This window comes from Myxocyprinus asiaticus, chromosome 35, assembly GCF_019703515.2.
Source record: "Myxocyprinus asiaticus isolate MX2 ecotype Aquarium Trade chromosome 35, UBuf_Myxa_2, whole genome shotgun sequence".
NCBI lineage: Eukaryota > Metazoa > Chordata > Actinopteri > Cypriniformes > Catostomidae > Myxocyprinus > Myxocyprinus asiaticus.
Window position 1 is genome coordinate 32737016 of NC_059378.1, and position 18458 is coordinate 32755473.

Sequence of the window (18458 nt, forward strand, 5' to 3'; positions counted from 1 at the left end):
ATCATCTACCGATACAGATACAGTAGCAATGCTAGTCAACCCTGTCTCCTGCATTTGGCTACAGGTTCTCATACACATCACATCTTATGTCATCTTGGGCAACACATCTAGGAAATAATCTTTTGGCATGCCTGACACATCCCTGGCAATCTTCTGGAGATATGTCCAGGCATCCAGCATTCATTAAGTCCAGGAGGGACATTTGATCATGTGGATCGTGGTCATAAACCTTCCACCTCTATGAGGAAAAAAATTCCTCTATGGGGTTGAGGAATGGAGAGTAAGGTGGGAGGAAAATGACACCATCCTGGGATGGGCTGCAAACCACTCTGTGACTGCATGGGGGTGGTGAAATGCCACATTGTCCCATACAATTACAAACGTTGGCTAATTTCACCTCACTGCAACCCTTTCCTCACCTGGAACAACCCTTCCATAGAGGCCATCCAGGAATGAAATGAGATGCTCGGTGTTGTATGGCCCAATTAGCGGTTTGTGTACAGCAATCCATCAGAGGATATTGCTACACACCTCTGGCCCGGGACATCCATTGTGGCTCTTTTCCCAATCACATTACTTCCTCTCTGCCGTGTTTTGGCCAAGTTGAAACCAGCCTCATCCACAAAGATGAATATGTGGGGTGTTTGCCTGGCTTCAATCTCCATATGACTCTCTAAAATAAAGGCAACATAAGAGTTAGGCTATTACGGTAGTTTACATTATACCTAAAACATGCCTTTGTGTGTCTCTACCCTGTTTGGTTTTGTTGAAAACCAGTTCTGTATTTTACAGTTCTGTCATCTTACCTGGACATATTTCTGATTACCAGATCAACGATTGCAGTTTCCTGCACAGCAGTGAAAATCCTACCTGCTCAATGTACTTCTGTAATGTGCAGTTCAGTCAGATGCCCTTGCAGAATGCACATCTTACCTGTTATTTTGCTAGAAATTTCTCAAAATAGATGCAACTGTTGAGCACTGCAGATTTGGCTGCACTCTGTGACCAGCCTCTCTCATTGATAGACCATGATTTATTACATGAACAATTATAGTAGCCCTAATCTCATCTGAGACTACAGCTCTTGAACTTCCTCTCAGTCTTCTTCCACTATGCATACATACTCCTCTCGCTCTCCCAGCCTCTCTTCCACTTCTTCCACTTCTCTAACTCTGGCTGGGTCCATGTTTACATTACAGTACAAAATTATTCCTAAGATGTCCCCTTTTGTATAGATGGTAATGAAATTGAAAGACTAATATCTGGGTAGGTGTTCAGCTACATTGGGAATCAGCTGTGGCTGGTCAAATTGTTTTGACAGTATTTCATTTTTTATATTTGGAATATATTTAAATTACTATAGAAATGTAGGAAATTGCTGTCTTATTCAATTTTGTGTTATGTTAGGTTTTGAACTTAAGTTTAACAGTTTTGAAAAGAGTATGTAACAGGTGCAAATTGGCCTGTAGGTACATAGAGTTTTAGGTGGTTGTGTCTGAGTGAGAAAATAATTAATGTAATTTGAAAGATTTAGTAATTGAATGCATTTTGCGCCAAAGCAATTAAAAATTATCCATAGTTTAGCCCACATAGACTGCTGTTGTGCTCACTGTGTGAAGAGTTTTGAAAAAGTGATCTAAGTATTGGTATTGAGAAATGGGTCCTAGCGATTGTAAAAAATGTGATGTCTGAAACACAGGAAATCGTCTATAACGGAGGAGTGAAGGTTCTTTTGGCCTTGTTACAGTTGGAATCAGACTCATAGTGATAAGGACACAGTCACAAAGCCATTTCTGTTGAGCTCTGTGGTTGGCTGCAGGGGTGTAAAGTGCAGATGAACAGTGTGTGGCGGCCAGTGGCGACCATGATGTCACCCTGTGTGGCCACACTGTACGGCCACACAAAGGCTGGCTTTGGAATACAGGAAGCTGAGGTCACAGCCCTGACCCTGATGTGGAAAGACGCTGTGGCAGACAGCAGAATGGACATGTCAAGTGCTGTCCTGCTGATGTTGTATAGAAGAGACTGACTCAGTAATGTTACAGCATGAATGAGATAGAGAAAGAGTTTGTGTGTTTGTTGTGTGTGTAAATGTGTAGTCAGTAGTCAGTATGTCACTATATACTTCTTGGACTTCCTGTGTGTGTGTCTACCAGGCACTGTCATACAAAAACAAAAAAAGACCAAAAAGCTCCATAAAATTTGTCCATAACACTTTTGCTACATTTCAAGTCCTCTGATAAAACCGATTATTCATCAAATAAAAGCATATGGCCTTAGAAGTCTTGGAATATATTAAAACTACCATATAGTTATAGTACATTTATGCAGTTCTTTTTTTAATTTTTTTATTTTGTAGCTTGACAACCCCAACTTACTTTAAAATATTTACTTTTGTTTACTCAGAAGAAAATTCATATGGTTTTGGAACATCATATGGGTGAATAATGAGTGAACATAAGAGTTTTTTGAGACACAGACACTTACAGTATTATTTGACCTCTTTCTCTAAAGACCGAACCAGACATGACATTTGAATTTTGCCAACAGAAAGCGTAGTTACACCAACAGCATTCTCATTAAGCTGATCAGTGCTAAGCTTGAGTGATGATGTAATACTGTATTGATGCTTTCTCTGTGTGTTGAGCTCAATTGCTCTTGTATAAGAGCTGTCTGCTTGTTCTGTACGGGCAGCAATGACAGTAGAGGAAGTCAGCGGGCAACCTCGTGGCTTAGAGAGAGGAGGAGGATACAGAAAAATGGAGAAAGAGGGGAAAAGAGAGGTCTTGTGAAGGGTCACATGTTAGTGGCGCTAAACATATGACCTTAGTGTGGATAATTCTGTTTCTCACACACAACAAAATCATTCACATTCTTCCTCTCTCTCTCTCTCTCTCTCTCTCTCTCTCTCTCTCCTCTCTCGTGCTTTTTCTGTGTCTTTCAACTTCTCTTGTTTTTCAGTGAGAGTTCTATTTGTGTCTACTCTTAGGACAGTAATATACAGTTGCCTCTGTTTTGTGATTTCTGATATCTCTTTGTACTCAGTGATAAATAATGACACACGTATACATTCGCTCTGTTTTAAAACCTAGTGATCTGCCTTTGTAGGAATCATTTTAAGGCAACTTAGGTGCTCTCGTGACATGAAAGCCAGTAGTCAGCGTAATTATGCTGCGTCCTAAAATACCTTTTGACCAGATTTTAAGGCAATGTAATGTGTCCTTTGTGGTGAAGGAAATCACAAAATGCACCCAATACAGTATATTTCATTCAATACAAAAAATTGTTGATAAAAATACTTTAATTAAAAAAGGAATGCTGTGTATTTTTATTTATTTATTTATTTTTTGCAATCTGATTGCAAAATTCAGTAATATCACCTGATAGTATTATAGGCCAATGTAATTAGGTTTATATTCCTTTATGAAAATTAAACTTGGCTTTACTACAGTTACCATAATTTAACAATGACATATGTAGTAATACAATAGTAATCACGAAATTAACCATGGTTACTACAGTCAGAGTTACTACAATATAACTATAGTTAAACCATGGTTACTAAATGTATATTAAAGTATTACTGTAGCAAAACCATGGTTAATTGTATAAAAACTATGGCTCTGCCAAAAAACATGGTTACTACAATATTACTATTGTAAAATGTTGCGGTTACTCACGTAACCTATGTTCCCTGATAGGAGGTAATGAGACACTGCGTCAGCTGCTGATGCTATGGGAGAATCGTCAGGGGATGAGACTTTAAAACCCTATACCATCATGCTATTTTAATTGGCCGGAGAAGACGTGCTTCACACGTTAGGATTTTCTGACTGAAAGTAAGGAAAACGCGTATCACTCGTCCCATGACAGAGAAAAATCAATAACTGCTGCACAGCTATGCAGGGTCTCATTCCCTTCTTTCAGTGAACCAAGGTTACATGAGTAACCGAGATGTTCCCTTTCAAGAAAGGAACTCAGATGCTGTATCAGAAGCTGATGCTATGGGAGCTGTATACCATAATATCATAGCATTGATGTGCAATGTCTACTAACCCTTACAGGGCATTGGTGTAGCCACCCTTCGTGTTTAAGATATATGAAGGAAGTGGGAATAATAAACCAACGGCTCGATGTCAAGGCAGAGACAATAGCCATGCTGGGTAGTGGGGCAATGTCTTAACACACATTGGCTTGGGCACAATGACACAAAGGTGTTAGGGGAAACCCAACCTGCAGCTAGACATATGTTTTCTAGAGACACGCTCTTTGCCTATGCCCAGGAGGATGCCATACTCCTGGTAGGATGGGCTTTTATGCCAATGGTACATTGTCATAGCATCCACGGCCCAGTGGGAAATTCCAATGGCCAAACACTTTATGCTGACTCCAAAGCAAGAGTTGTTCTGATACCCTGAATTGACTTTTTCGGTCAATGTACATGCGTAATGCCCTCACTGGGCAGAGCATGTGTAGTCTCTTAGCCTTGTAAGATTTTTAATGTGAGGAGGAATTAATGCTTGTAGGGTAACAACCTGAGCTCAAAAAGGGGTTGCCAGCACTTTGGGTGCATAACCTTCCCCGGGGTTAAGGATGGCCTGGTCCAGACTCTAAACAGGAGTTACTGACCGCCTCTAGTCAATCAAAGGGGGGACCCGTAAGCGCATGTATTACCAGTGCTAAATCCCAGTCCGGGACAATAGCGGGGTGAGAATGCAAGAATCTACTAAGCAGAGGGTGTATGCCTACCGATAAGCCTTTAATGAGGTCATGAGTAGCTGCAATGCGATATTTACCTTGAACGTGGATTGACTGAGTCCTGCATCCAAACGCTATTGTATTAAAGAGAGTATCGTCTGCACAAGGCAATGCTTTGGGTCCTCACTCCGGGAGGAGCACCAGTTAGTAAAGAGTTACTACTTTAAGGCATACAACCACCTCGTTGAGGGAGCCCTGGCCTGTAGTATGGCCATTTGTATGCTAAGGTGTCCATGCCTTTTGGAGCTTGCATCATCATGGAGTACAAGCGGTGACAATGCTTGGTCTCCAGGTAGGAAAACAGGTCCATTTGGGCTGCCCCGAATAAATCCCAAATCCTCTGAATTGACTGAGGGTGGAGTCTCCATTACCCCACCCTGAGACCCTGACATGAGAGTAAATCTGATCAACTGTTCAGGTGGCCGTGTACATGCGTTGTATGTATATATCGCTCCAGTATTTATGTATGCCACGACTGCTGTATTTTTAGAGCGGATCAGTACCTGGGACCCTAACACGTCTGACTGAAAGAGGACTGCTAGCAGTTTCAGGCGATTTATGTGCCACCCAGCTTGTGCACTTGTCCAGGTGCCAAACGCTGGATGACCTTCACACAGGGCTCCTCAACCTGTGTTGGACATGTCCATGGTGACAACTTTGCATCTGCCCATCTTGGCAAGTGTCACACAATTTGGTCCCCCTCCAAATACCTAGCGTGGCTAAACAGCGACACGTCACAAGGAGTCGGTAGTGATCATGTCACCAGGTATGATGAGTGATACTTGGGCTGAGCCATCACTGGAGGGGTCTCATCTGTAGCAAGCCTAGCGGTGTGAAGGTGGCTGCAATGGCCATTTAACCCAGTTCTCACTGAAAATGACACAATAGCAGGGTCTTCTCTAGCTTGAGATTTTTCAAGTGTATGAGAATGGACTGAACATGCTCATCGTTAAATGAGCCAACATTGCTACCTAGTTAAGTTTTATTCCTAGGAAGGAAACTTGCTGACTGGGCACCAACATGCTCTTCGTCCAGTTGACCCTGAGTCCCAACTGCTCCAGATGCATGAGCAACGATCTCTGTGCTTGCATGCCTGTGCCTCTGACTGAGCCAGTATAGACAATCTTCGAGGTAATTCAATATGCACATGCCAATTCTACACACTTCATGAATGTGTGAGGAGCCGGAGACACACCGAAGGGTAGGACAGTCACCTTGTAGGCGCAACTTAAGAATGGCCTGTGACAAGGGGCAATCTGCACATAAAAGTATGCATCTTTCAGGTCGATGAATACAAACCAGTCCAGAGGGCAGACATGAGATGTGATCTGTCTCACCATCTTGAACCAAGACTTCCTGAATGTCCGATTCAAAGGTCTCAAGTCCAGTTTGGGGTACAACCCACCGCTCTTTTAGGCGATCAAAAGAATGCTGTAGAAGCCTTTCTGCTCATCGCCTGTCGGTATGCTCTTTATCACATCTTTGTTGAGGAAAATCTGTACCACTGAACATAGAACTGGCGCATTCTGCACCAGTACGGTGAAGAAACAAATGCTGTTGAAGTGTGGCAGATGATTTTTTTAACTGAAGCATGCATCCAGTTTGGATTGTACCCAGCTGGAAATTCTGGGGATACCCTGCAAGTTAGGGGACACAGAGGCTGGTCTGTGACCATTGTGGTCCCTCGGGGGCATTCCCTCAGGTTCTCCCATAAGGTCAGTTTCTGACGCAAAACCTGTAATGAGCTACTACAATATTAATATAGTAAAACCTGTAATGAGCGATAGCAAGACAAACAGACCCAAATGCAGAGGAACAGTTCAAAGGATTTATTTGCAATAAATGTGAGTAGTCACTGTGGATGTCGTGGATCCCGGCACCGGCTGCAGCAGTGGGGAGAGATGACAGAGAAGTGTACGCGGTGGCCACGCTGGGGGCAATCTGTGAAGAGTGTGTTCGTAGAAAGAATGTGTGCGTTGTGGAAGTCAACCACACCCCCGACACGCAGGCAACCAACAGATACACGAGAAAGGACCAACTAGGCAGAAAGTGTGAGGTTAGTTACTTCACACCAAACAATAATGCTCAAAAACTCTGTCAACACTGAGCAACATTAAACATTTAACATCTAACTATATTTAACAATCCTGCCTGGACATGACACAAAGGGGATTAATATAGGCATGAACAAACAAGGGGCAGGTGCTGCTTACAGCTGAAAGTTGGTATGATCAGCATTCCCATGGAAACAATCAGGGTTCCCATGGAAACGCTGATTCCGCGTGCCAGTGGCACCTGAAACACACGAGGGCAAAACGTCCACACACTTGGAACAAAACAAATAGGGAACGATGATACCATGGTCCTCATCAGACAAAAACCCAACCTGACAAGGTGACAGGACCGTGACATCACCGGAGAGCACACAGCGGTAACTTGCGCACGGCAGTAACCAACAACCGGACCCGTGCGCTCACACAAAGAACATACATGAAACACGTGACAGATAGGGGAAGATAATGCCACGGTCCCTTCAGACAGAAACCCAACCTGACAAGGTGATAGGATCATGACAAAACTGTGGTTAATTTTCGCAAGGGGTAATCAAATAGGGGGGCAACATTAATTTGAAAATAAATGTATAGTTAATTCACTAATAAAAAGAGAAAACACCCTATTTTATTAAACTGAATCAAAATATAGTAGAACAGCAGCAATTAACTAAATATTTTGCTTCAGAAAAGAAAACTGACTTCTGGCACAGTACCAGTTATTTGAGCTCTGTGGGGCTCATGTAAATCAGCCAATCATTTATGTGAACTAGCTGATTTACAAGAACTCTCCGAAAGAAAAGACTCACTAAAATGATTTGGAGTTTCCAACTCTAAACATAAGGGAATCATTTATTTTAACCGATTCATTTATATAAATTTTCTCAAAGAATCCATTCACTTAATTTTTTCCCCCTGCGCTCTATGAAAGAGGGGACGGTTTAGGTGTGACTTTTGACTTGATTACTCCCTGGGCTCCATCATTGTGTTCACAGTACAATGTGACAAATGTTGCGTTTTGTGATGCAACAATTCTACTTGTTGGATAATGTAGCTTGTTACTGGAAAAGCTACACTGTTATAACAATAGCTGAGCTACTGTCACGCTACTATAAAAATGTATTCAAGGGCGGACTGGCCATAGAGAGAACCGGGTCTTTTCCTGGTAGGCCGGCTGCAAAACAGGGCCGAACCACATCCCAATCCAAGTTAATCTAGGATTCATTCAATTGTTTACTTGTTTCTTTTGAATTCTTGTTGACAAGTATTTCAAGTACTACCACTTAAATCTCAAACGGTTATCAATTGGTGAGCACAACCAGTTTGGTAAGAGTGAATCAATAATACAGGTAAAACCTTTCCAGTTACTACAGTTTTCTTTAACTGTTTTAATTCTAAGAAATATAAGATGTTTCATAATGCAGCTGAAGAAATGTCCCACAAATCATTAGTGGTACAATTACTTGATCAAGTACATGAGCCATTCATGACTGTTAACTGGCACTATTGGACCACTTCCCTTTTGGGAGAAATAAAAGAATCCACTGGACTATCTATTGCTTTCTCTCTTCCTTTCTCTCACACAAATAATATCCTTTGATATTCTCTTAATGTAATAAGGAGAAACCAGTATGAACTGATTGCTAAAATGAGAATCACACATTAACAATGTCCTGAAGTTGAACTCTAAGCAGTCATGTGGGTTATTGTCTTATTTTTGCCCTGAAGTGCCCTTATAGTACAGAGCTTCTGTAGAATCATTTGATTACATTATTTAAAAGATAGCTAACTAATCTAATCTGTTTAAGGGTTCATTTGTCCTTCAAATGTGAGCAGAGTGTCATTTCCTTTATTTGTGCATAACTGTTTTGGTGCTTGAAACTTTTGGGTGTATTCCTGAGAGGTAGGCCTTACATTAATGTGTCATTTTAAACCTAATATTAGCAAGTAAACCCAGTTATCTTAAACAAGTCTTCAAGGGCAATGTCACACCTGAAAGAATACATTCACATTACGACATTTGATTGTGTTTTAACGGTAAAACATACTGAGTAAGTGCAATGAGGTGAGTCAGCGAACAGTCATAACTTTAGTCTCAGTGACAGTGCCGCTACAGGGCACAAAGGATCGTGAGAATCAACTGATGCGGACATACCTGCAAAACCAGCTGCACTTGCAAAAGAGGAAGAAACCTCATCAAAAGTATCATCCAGAATTTCCCACAATAACAAACCTATTAATTATGTAGGTGTGATTTAAAAAATAATGAGTTGTTTATATATATACTGGCAGCCAAAAGTTTGGAATAATGTACAGTTTTTGCTGTTTCGGAAGGAAATTGGTACTTTAAGTGGCATTCAACTGATCACAAAGTGTAGTCAGGACATTACTGATGTAAAAAAAAACAGCACCATCACTATTTGAAAAAAAATCATTTTTGATCAAATCTAGACAGGCCCCATTTCCAGCAGCCATCACTCCAATAACTTATCCTTGTGTAATCATGCTAAATTGCTAATTTGGTACTAGAAAATCACTTACCATTATATGAAACACAGCTGAAAGCTATTTGGTTCATTAAATGAAACTTAACATTGTCTTTGTGTTTGTTTTTGAGTTGCCACAGTATGCAATAGACTATGTCTTAAGGTCAATATTAGGTCAAAAATGGCAAAAAAGAAACAGCTTTTTATAGAAACTCGTCATTCAATCATTGTTTTGAGGAATGAAGGCTATACAATGCTTGAAACTACCAAAAAACTGAAGATTTCATACAAAGGTGTACACTACAGTCTTCAAAGGCAAAGAACAACTGGCTGTAACAAGGACAGAAAGAGATGTGGAAGGCCCAGATACAACTAAACATGAGGATAAGTACATCAGAGTCTCTAGTTTGAGAAATAGACGCCTCTTATGTCCTCAGCTGACAGCTTCATTGAATTCTACCCACTCAACACCAGTTTCATGTGCAAAGTAAAGAGAAGACTCAGGGGTGCAGGCCTTATGGGAAGAATTGCAAAGAAAAGCCACTTTTGAAAAACAAAAAGAAAAGGTTATAGTGGGCAAAAAAAAAACAAAAAAAAAAACAGACATTGGACAACAGATAATTGGAAAAGAGTGTTATGGATCTTAACCCCATTGAGCTTTTGTGGGATCAGCTAGACTGTAAGGTGCATGAGAAGTGCCCGACAAGACAGCCACATCTAAGGCAAGTGCTACAGGAAGCGTGGGGTGAAATGTCACCTGAGTATCTGGACAAACTGACAGCTAGAATGCCAAGGATCTGCAAAGCTGTCATTGCTGCATGTGGAGGATTTTTGGATGAGAACTCTTTGGAGTAGTTTAAGTAGTTATTTTTATTTTACGTTATTAATGTCCTGACTATACATTGTGATCATTAGAATGCCACTTTGGTGAATAAAAGTACCGATTTCTTTCCATAAGAGCAAAATCTGTACATTATTCCAAACTTTTGGCCGCCAGTGTGTGTATATATATATATATACACACACACAACAGTTAGTTCCGTTCCTCGAATCTGATTGGACGAGAGACGTTCCATGAGCACTGATGGTCTCCCACCATCAGCACTCGGACACTTCACTGTGTGTATCATTCCGCTTGTGTTCGTGCCGTTCTAAACTAAAGTGTATGTGTTAAGAGCTACTGTATGTGTCTCTTTTTACATTGTCTATTTTTATTTTTTTTTACATCACATACGTTAGCCAGCAGGTGGTGGCAAAAGATCAATTTTGTTTGTAATATGAGCCAGTTAGGTGACGTGAAGTGAATCCGCGTCAGCCAGTGTTTACATACAGCAGCACTCCATGATCGCTCGTATTACTACTACACTACTAAAGCTAGGAAATAGCTTTAAATGGCTTTAAATTAACAACTTCAGCATTACGGCTTATCACAGCTGAGAGACACAACAGACTGATTAATTACAGAAATCAAAGCACTTACCTCTTACCGGAGTTTCCACATTGGAGAGGATGTGCTGTTTAAAATGGCGGAGGACATCGCGGTTTCTATAGTGAATGACTCTTGCGCACCAGCTACCACAAAACAGGGAGAAATAACCCCGCTTGGGCGGCTAATTTTCCACTGAGAAAGATGATCTTCAGAAAGTTGACAGCAACTCTGCTTGGGTGTGGCAACAGGTGATCGCACATGCTCTGTTTCTCTCTCTCTCTCTCACACACACACACACACATCCTTGTTTATCCAATAACTTGTTAGAAACAGCCCAAGCCGTGATACTGTTTCTGAAGTGACATTTTTTAATTACTAACGAAGGCTTGGACGCATCATTTGGTTTGAACCACCAAAGGCAGATTCTGATCCGTCGTGTAAGAATGTAGTTCCATGCACAAATGCGTTTTTATGATCGTACTAATTTTTTCCAAATTTTTTAAAATGTACTTGTTCATTGAACTGATATATATGAGCAATATCACACTCGCAATCGTGCTATATGGCCCAAAATCAGCACTGCTGTGATTACCTGCTGATGATGTAGGGCCATATCGCACTCTTGCTCGTGTGATATTGCTTAAATATATACTTTATTAGTTATTTAATGTATTTTATATTATATATGACAGGCTTTATCAAAAATAATTGGAATTTGCAATGGGCCGTATTTGGAAGAACATAAAATTTGGTCAAAAATATTGTATTGTACTGTTGTGGGTTTTCTATTGTTTTTTATTAATAAATAGTCTCAGCTTTTAAATTATGTCAATATTATCATGAATGTGGTTTGTTAAACCACTTTAGCTGTTGTTAATTCAAACGGAAGCACTGCATAGAAAAAAAAATAATAAATTGCCCCTGAAAGATACAGTGCAGTTGGTTGAAAAGATAATCTGTAATGTAATTAGCGAAACAGTGTTTCAACTGCAGCAAGAAATAAATGATATCTGTCCTGAAAACTCCCATCCTTCTCAGCTTCTACAGATTGTACTGACAAATTCCATCACTGTCTGCAACAGATAATGAAAATGGCACAGCACATAACCTTCCTGCCATAGAAAACATCTATGTTGTGCAGTGTAGAAGGAAGGTAATCGTCATCATGAAGGACCTAACTCACCCGTCACATGGCATGTTTATTCCTCTACCTTCAGAGACAACCAGACTAAAGCAAAGTTTTTCAGTTTCTTTCCCCAGGCAGTCTGAATTCTCAAAAACCCTGTCTGAATGCTCACACGCAAATACATAAAGCATCCACACGGACTATGAATCTCCCCCCGTATTCTGTAACAATGCTTTTCTTGCACTGATTAAACTACCTCACCCCAGCCACTTTACAACAATCAGCAAAGTATATTACCTAAGTCACTTTAAAAATGACAATTGCTGCAATAATACAATTTATCTGTCATTGTTACATGATGTTGAACAATGCTGTTTATATACCACTATATTGTGTACTGTTTTGCACCAATTGTCTATTGCTTGTGTTCATATGTCTACAGTCTCTATTGTCCCTCATGTGAATTACTGTCCATCTGTAACATGGTTACACATGCTACTGCGCTGCTGTTTCTTAATATTGAATGTATGCACCAAGGGTTCCCGGGAAACCATATTGTGATTTCTCTCTGCTCTGCAAAGGAAAAAATAAAAATAAAGCTGACTTTGACTTTTGACTTAGATCAATAACTTTCACCCAGGACCGGCGTTGGGTGATCGCTTATCCAATGTCCATTGTTAGTTAGTTTGAAAACTCTAGAGAAGAGCATAATACTACAGTTTTAAATGCCATCACTGTCAAAGATGCGACAACTGATGCAGAGTTGATACAACTCATTTCAGAGTATTTAACTGCTCCAGTGCCAGTGGATGCACAATCTCTGTGTGAGTGTGCGACAGCTCCATCAAGAATAGTACTGAGTTGTGTGAGTGTGTGTGTGTGTGTGTGTGTGTGTATGTGTATGAATTTAATGAATTCTCATTAGTGCACTGAACATCCAAAAGCAGTGTCCCTGCATTATATACTATATATATTTTAGGGGTGTAACGGTACATGTATTCGTCCCGAACCATCACGGTCCTGATGTCACGGTTCGGTGCATGTAGTCAGACGAAGAATACATCTGAGTCAGTCACAGGCGATCCACTCCAATCCAGAAGGGGGCACGCACGGTAATGCAACACTGTTTGTTAACCGCCACAACAGGAAAAAGAGCAGAAGAAGAAGAGACCATCTATGCGCCAACCCAAAACAAGAATGGCTTCTCCTAATGCACAAGTTTTATTTTTCATTATTCTATTTATTTTGTAATTTATATCACAAGAGATGCTTTTCAGTTTTGTAGCTGATTGTAACCAAATACCTTTTTTTTTTTTTCCAACCCTACAAAAAAATATGGCCTATGCAAGAGTGCATTCTGTTTGCTGCTTAGTGCTTAATACACTAAAGGAGGCAGTACTGTACCAACTACCTCAGGGGGGACTAAATGCGGCTAGGTGGAACAAACTGTAATTTGCACTACTGTCTGTTCAAAATAAATGAAAAGAAACCTAGAATTTGGGATTTGTTGCTTTTTCCTGTTGTACTGAACTCGTATCGAACCGTGACCCCAAAACCGAGGTACGTACCGAACCGTGACTTCTGTGTACCGTTACACCCCTAATATATACGCACATAATATATATATATATATATATATATATATATATATATATATATATATATATATATACACATATACATACACACACACACACCAATCAGCCACAACATTAAAACCACCTGCCTAAAATTGTGTAGGTCCTCCTCGTGCCGCCAAAACAGCACCAACCCACATCTCAGAATAGCATTCTGAGATGCTATTCTTTTAACCACTATTGTACAGAGTGGTTATCTGACCAGACTGGTTCAAACTGACAAAGTCTATGGTAACTCAGATAACCGCTCTGTACAATTGTAGTGAGAAGAGTGGCATCTCAGAATGCTTTGGTGGCACAATGGGGACCTACACAATATTATGCAGGTGGTTTCAATGTTGTGGCTGATCGGTATATAAATACCAAATCATGTGTTTCATCAGAAAGTGTGTAGAGGATGTTGTTCCGACCAAAACAATATGGATCTACCCAACCAGAAACCTTGGATTAATAGCGATGTTCGCGCGGCACTTAATGCGCAGACCTCCGCTTTTAATTCCAGGAATGTGGAGGAGCATAAACAAGCCAGTTATGCCCTGTGAGCAGCAAAATGCCAGTACAGGAACAAGACTGAAGGACAGTTTAACATCACCAACTCTAGAAGCATGTGGCAGGGAATTAACATCATCACAGACTTTAAAGGAAATAAAAACTCCGCCGTGAACACCACTGCCTCTCTCCCGGATGAGCTAAATACTTTTTATGCTCGTTTCGAGGGAAATAACACCGCTCTCGTGGAGAGAGCTCTCGCGGCCGAAGCTACAGAGGTTAGTTCACTCTCCGTCTCTGTAGCGGATGTAACCCGATTCTTCCGACGGGTGAATGTCCGTAAAGCCGTGGGTCCAGACGGCATTCCGGGCCACGTCATCAGAGTGTGCATGAACCAACTGGCTGTTGTTTTTACAGATATTTTCAACCTTTCCCTCTCCTTGTCTGTGGTCCCCACATGCTTCAAAACATCCACCATTGTGCCTGTACCAACACAATCCAAAATCACTTGCTTAAATGACTGGCGGCCTGTTGCTCTGACCCCCATCATCAGCAAATGCTTTGAGAGACTAATCAGAGATTACATCTGCTCTGTGCTGCCTCCCTCACTGGACCCATTGCAGTTTGCTTACCGCAACAACCGCTCGACTGATGATGCCATTGCATCTACACTAAACACTGCTCTCTCCCACCTGGAAAAGGAACACTTATGTGAGAATGCTGTTTGTAGACTACAGCTCAGCATTCAACACCATAGTGCCCTCCAAGATTTAGGTGAAACTCCGGGCTCTGGGCTTAAACAGCTCACTGTGCAGCTGGATCCTGGACTTCCTGTCAAGCAGACGCCAGGTGGTTAGAAAGGGCAGTAACATTTCCTCATCACTGACCCTCAACACTGGAGCCCCACAGGGCTGTGTTCTCAGCCCACTCCTGTATTCCCTGTACACACATGACTGTGTGGCAACACACAGCTCCATTGCCATCATTAAGTTTGCTGATTATACGACGGTGGTAGGTCTGATCACTGACAATAATGAAAGAGCCTACAGAGAGGAGGTGGACACTCTGACACGCTGGTGTCAGGAGCACAACCTCTCCCTCATCGTCAGCAAGACAAAGGAGCTTGTGGACTTCAGGAGAAGAGAAAGAGAACACAGCCCCATCACCATCAATGGAGCACCAGTGGAGAGAGTCAGCAGCTTCAAGTTCCTGGATGTCCACATCACTGAGGAACTCACATGGTCTGTCCACACTGAGGCCAGCTGACTTCATGACAGCTTCTTCCCCCTAGCAATCAGACTTTTGAACTCTTGATCTCTCACGATCAATATACATCAGCACTGCACTTTATTAATCTTATTATCTCACACTGGACTGTCATAAATTATATTCTCTCTTAACAACACACTGGCAACTGACTATCAACCGACAGCCTGAATGTCAATACAGTACAATACAACCTACTGTACATTTTATATATACTATATATACTATTTTTTATTGTATAATGTGTATTCTATATTGTGTGTATTATATACTGTACATTGTATGTTATTATTTGTATATTGTATTGTGTGTAATTATGTGTATATTAGATTTTAAATTGTGATGTGTAAATCTGTTTATTGTAAATTGGTATATGTCTCATCACTGTCATGACTGCTATGTTCAACTTGTAATGAAACATGATTTATGCAACTCAAAATCAAGGGCTAAAATATACAAAAAGGTCAAATTACAGTAAAAAGGGGGAATTATTCAAAAGAAAAATATGTATATATGCACTGGTATATAAAATATATGTCTGCATAAATGTGTAAGTGTAATTTTTATTGCTAGTTTTCTGAATTTCAGGTTTTATGCACAAAATCTGTGAAAGAAAGAGAATTCTAAAAGATGGGGTCATGTCTTTGTTGACCAAGCTGGCCTTGTCTTCTTTTCACTGGGCTTGTGGGTAGCTACAATCAATAGCTCTAAACATCTGACAGCACAAATTGACCACTGTCTGACTAATTACTCTGACCAGTGATCTGACCCTGCACTGCCCCTGCTTAGAGCCCATTAGCCATCATACACACACAGACTGCTCTGAGCTTTCCTTTGTGCCTTTACTCATTATTTAAATGCTCAGCATTTCATGAAATATAATAAAATATATTTTACCTCCCCAGATTAAGTTTTCATTTGCAGCATATATACTTTATACAGTATATATACACTCAGCGAGCACTTTATTAGGAAGACCTGTACACCTACTTATTCATGCGATTATCTAATCAGCCAATCGTGTGGCAGCAATGCATAAAATCATGCAGATACGGGCCAGGAGCTTCAGATAATTTACACGTCGACCATCAGAATTGGGAAAAAATGGCAAAAAAGAAACAGCTTTCTCTAGAAACTCATCAGTCAATCATTGTTTTGAGGAATGAAGGCTATACAGTTCTTGAAATTGCCAAAAACCTGAAGATTTCATACAAAGATGTACACTACAGTCTTCAAAGACAAAGGACAACTGGCTCTAACAAGGACAGAAAGAGATTTAGAAGGCCCAGATTCAACTAAACAAGAGGATAAGTACATCAGAGTCTCTAGGTTGAGAAATAGATGCCTCACATGTCCTCAGCTGACAGCGTTATTGAATTCTACCCACTTAACACTAGTTTCATGTACAACAGTAAAGAGAAGACTCAGGAGTGCAGGCAAAATCTGTACATTATTCCAAACTTTTGGCCGCCAGATAGATAGCGTTAAATAGCGTTAATAGGTCTTTTCTCCATCATTTTATTACTGACATGGAAGCGCTGTTGTGTTTGTGTATTGTGGTGTGTACGTCAGTGTAATGACTCCAGGCAGACACAAAAAGGTTCCGCCCTTCCAGCAAGTGTTTATGCTGGTTAAAGCTGTATTAACAGTAAATATGTTATTTTCGATTAAGCAAAAATTTAAATGTGTTAAACCTTTTTAATTAATCACATGCGTTAATGCGTTATTTCTGACAGCCCTAATATACAGTATATACATCCGGGGTAATTTCACTGACAAACACACCACAAACACACAACAGCGATTCTGTGTCAATGATTTCTGTGTAAGGCTAACTTGTTCTACCTTGTACGGTCTGTCGACGAGTGGCTCAAAGTTTAAACAATTTCAACTCTGAACCCATTGCCGCTGATGTTTTAAAGCATAAGCTAAAGATTACCAGACAATTCGGATGAAGTATCACGCGGGGAGTGCCAGTGATAAAAACAGAACAAGACGTTTGATGTGTTTGGAATGACATACTACTTTTACTATTTCTGCCATACATAGATATGCCAGAAGCAGTAAGAGTAGTATGGGCAGTTTACCATTCGGAGCTCGCCTCTTCTCTGCAGCACTTTTCATGTGGAGTTCAAAGTGGTGCTAAACGCTGGATATAAAGAGGACAGTCACATCCTGCCAGCTGATTAATATTGCAGAGGATGAGGGTTTCAGAGATTTCATGCCCATTGCAATGGATACTCAACCTATGGGGACTAGTTCTTTCATATAGTCAACCTCTCACTAAGACTTTGGGAAATATTAGCCGCTTTTACATTTACATTTATGCATTTGGCAGACGCTTTAATCCAAAGCGATTAACAGTGCACTTATTACAGGGACAATCCCACTGGAGCAACCTGGAGTTAAGTGCCTTGCTCAAGGACACAATGGTGGTGGCTGTGGGGATTGAACCAGCAACCTTTTTTCATTATTCAGATTTCCAGTTATGTGCTTTAGCCCACTATGCCACCACCACTCCACCTTTTCTACCATTGGGCCAGTGTGAGCCAGGGCTATCAACTGGTCAGCTGGGGCCAATAGCCTCGGACCTCGAGACCAAAACCAATCTGCATACCCACCATTAGGCCAATAGCCCTGCAGTGCTGCCCTAAAATCGACCCCTCGCTAACCCTCAAAATGAACACGGATTTGTACTGTGCCCTCAGTTTATTTTTTATTTTTCCCGAACCTGTACCGCTGTGCACTGGATACACAACTTGGCAAGTTTGCGACAAGATACTTAAACACGTCTTCGTTCGAAAGAAGCTGTCGATCTGACGTTGCACATTTTAATTAGCCCAAATATTCAGAAGAGCCCTGATTTTGTCTACTGACCAGTACTGATGATTCTCCATTCTCTATTGATCTGTTATGGTAAGATGGTATCTAGAAATTAAAAATTGGGAATGAGTATCCTAGTGCTGAAACCTCTGACTTGACTCAGCTACACTCCGCCTTTGACAATGACCCTGCCTTAATCCCCAGTTGGCCTTCTTTGGCCCAAGGGTAATCAGCAGGCCAAAGGCCATTGGCCCAGAAGAAGCCCCAAAGAGGCATAATGAAGCCCCTGAAGTGAGAGTGGGAATGCAACTGGCCCTGGCATGCACTAGCACGCCCTCATTTGGCCCAGTAGTGGAAACACGGCTATTTAGTGTTACTTGAATTGGTGCTGTT